This window comes from Pygoscelis adeliae, unplaced genomic scaffold, assembly GCF_000699105.1.
Source record: "Pygoscelis adeliae isolate BGI_AS28 unplaced genomic scaffold, ASM69910v1 Scaffold130, whole genome shotgun sequence".
NCBI classification, from domain to species: Eukaryota; Metazoa; Chordata; class Aves; order Sphenisciformes; family Spheniscidae; genus Pygoscelis; species Pygoscelis adeliae.
Genome location: NW_008824031.1, coordinates 2,336,973 through 2,340,119, shown reverse-complemented (window position 1 = coordinate 2,340,119; position 3,147 = coordinate 2,336,973). Strand labels below are relative to the sequence as shown.

Below are 3,147 nucleotides of genomic sequence, written 5' to 3'. Positions count from 1 at the left end.
TATGGATTTGGATCTATGTAATATTTCTAATAAATGCATAAAAACATGCATAATTTATTGGCTGCTGCAGAGAAGTTGAAGTGTTAAAACGTACCGCTGTTTTTCATAATAGCACTCGTGGGTGTGCCCCCTTACCCCCAACATCATTGCAATCAGTTTTGCAGGTTTTTTCCCCCTTGCTGTGGAAAACTGGAACTCATTTAGTTGACAGGAACTGTATCACAATGTGAATTTGAACTTACGCTTTAAACAGTTAAATGGGAGAACTTGGATTAACTTCTGATGGAGCAACTGGATCTATGAGTAATATAGTAGACGATGATGATAATCTGGTAATACCTGAGACAGTGATCTGGAGGCAGGGTCTCAATGTGTTTTTGTAAGTGCTCCAAAGAAGTTTTGCCTTACTGTTTTTATGCAGCTGTAAAACATTGTGTACAGCTGCAGTACACGTAGAATCTCGTGTATCTGTTTCAAATTCAGCCTGAACTGATTTTTAGAATTGTTAATTAAAATTTCACTCTCAGCTGCCAGAGGCTTGATGTTGAAGGCACTGAATCAAATTCGAGGTCAAAAATCCCTTTGCATTTATTGATACATCGTTCAGAACTACCTCTGAGATGATAGATTGGGAGTAAACTATGAAAAACATGTAACTAGAAGAAGGAAATGTGTCAGTGTAAAATGCTTTAGAGAAACCAAGCAAATGCAAGCAAAAACAGAATAAAAGGGATTTCCTTCTTTGTCTTCAGTATTAGCATTTTTATACGTTGGTTTCTGTTTCTATTCAGTTCTGTCTAGAGTTCATCATAGTTCAGGTATATACTTGTATGAATAGATGCATATATTCATACCTAATTTTGAATTTTCTTCTCATTTTTGTGAGACATGGAAAGGTTTTCAGTTTCTTAAAAGCCAAGAGTTTTATTCCTTGTTTTCTGTAGTAAATAGAGCTAACTTGTTCTGCAGGTAAAGTAACTCTGTGATTATAGGTGTAGAAAACTATGCTTGTGTATAACTGAAGACATTCGGCTTTGCAGTGTCCTGTAAGAACTCCTCTCCCTTCTTATTGTCTGCCCTTCGGTAGTGCTATTTGACCAACATAGAAGTAATGGACCCACATTAACAATTATATTGTGGGGTCTGTATCACCAGATGAGATTTCCTCGCAGACAGACATTAATGTGAAACAAATTTGAAAACAAAGCAGTATCTTTCTTGCTTTCCCTTTTTGACAAAACATTCTTGGTTTTTAGGTGTCTCTGTTGTTCTCAAAGAATATTTATTCTTAAAACTTGCAATAGGTGTATTGCAGTGACAGGCTTTTATGTAGATATGCTTGTTGAGTGTGTAAGACAATAAATATTACAGTAGCTGTTCTTGTAAGATACAGACATTTTTTAATCCTAATTTATATTTGCATTTGTTATTAAAGCCAGCTAAGATTCCTGGTATTAAACACCAGCTTTGTAGATCATGAAGCATAGCTGTACATACTGATACTCCAAGAAGTAATTCTGATTTCATTTTCTGAAGAAACTTTAATAAATTAAGTAATTTAGTAATTGATTTAGTAAGTTAATTTTTTTCTCCGCTTCTGAGCTTAATAAAAGGGATATTCAGTTTTTATTATGCAGACCTTTGTTTTTTAGTGTGTTTGATAGCTGAATATTACAATACTGACATAGCATACATAGAAATCATTTTTGCTATGAAGTCAGCCACTCTAGGTAGAAGACTTACGTGCCTCCCTCCTTACCCATACACCTCTGCATTCCCTGCCTATGTCTCTACGAAGACTTTTGAAGTTGATTTACACCTGTTGCTTATACTGTGCTTCTGTAAATAGTAACTGTCAGTGCTGGTATGATCCTGAATGAGAAATGCTCCAATAGAAATACATTAATGTCCCAGCATGAAAGAAAGACTTAGTTTTCGTGTTGTTGCTTGATACAGAAGGTTGAAGAGAATGAAGTGGAAAACTCATCGGGGAAATTGTTTCTTTAAAATCATGCAAAAGCCTTTTTGACAAAGAACAAATCTCTTAAGAACTATTCTTTTGAAACATACAATACCTGAAGCATGGTATCCCTTCCTCCCTCCCTTCCTTTCTTCCTTTTTCCTTCATTTCAGAATTGAGTTCTGCAATAATTTAACTTCACTAGTGTTAGGTTTGATTTTTCTCTTTTAAAATTTTGATCATACAGCAGAACAGATAAGATTTGTAATTTAAAAGGGCGGGGACAAGACCAACTTTCATTATTGCTATTACTTATGCACCAGAAAAACAACTGCGTGTTATTTGTGCAATCATGTTTCTAACATGGAAGGAACTAAACGCGCATTTGCTAGACTAAAGTTCTTAAGTATGTTGGTTAAAAAAAAAACAACCCACAACAAAACCCACAAACAAACTAGTATCTCATGTGTGATTAAAAATACCTTTTTTTTTTTTAATTGGCACTTCAGCAAGAACCTAAAAATACTTGTGTAAATTTTTAGTGGTGGATTTTCTATTTCCCTGGAATGTTTTCCATAAACCTTTACGCTCTTTTGAAGAGCATTATGTAATGTTTTGTTTGTGTTTTACAGATAACTTACTTTGACTTCCATATATAACCTCTGTTGTACATGTTTCCTTGAATAAATGAGGTGTATACCATGCATGAGTCCTTGCTTTGTTGTTGCTAACACTCATGTCAAATACTTCAAATTTGTGTGCATTCTAGCTTTTGAAACGTGCAAATTTAATGCTAGGAAAAAACAGTAAGCCTGTGTTATGTGGCAGCTGTTGCCTGTGTTTGTTAGTGTTTTGGTTCATTATTCTGCTAAGCCTTTGCTTTATGAAAGCATTTAAAACTCGTGCTTGACTTTGACTGTTAGTAGTCTTGCTTCAGTAGAAAGAAAAACTGGTTAATATCTAATGTGATCTGTACGGATAAACCTTTCCATGTTACTGGAAGGCACTGGGAACTTCACATCAGCCAGTTGTCTCTAAAGCTGTAGGTGGCATTGCAGGATTAAGGCCTCATTGCGTTGTGAATAGTTCATCAAATATATATTCAAAGTACTCATTTAGTAGTTTTGAAATCATTGAAGAGGAAAAAAAAATAGTGAAAAATCAAGGCACACCTAGTAAATTCTGAG

At 34.8% G+C, this 3,147-nt stretch overlaps 1 protein-coding gene across 2 annotated transcripts in view; it reads left to right on the top strand.

Moving 5' to 3' along the window:
• The window catches only part of KLC1 (kinesin light chain 1), a 30,084-nt gene that overhangs the window by 22,216 nt on the left and 4,721 nt on the right, over positions 1-3,147 (top strand). The gene's annotated exons all lie outside the window — the stretch shown is intronic.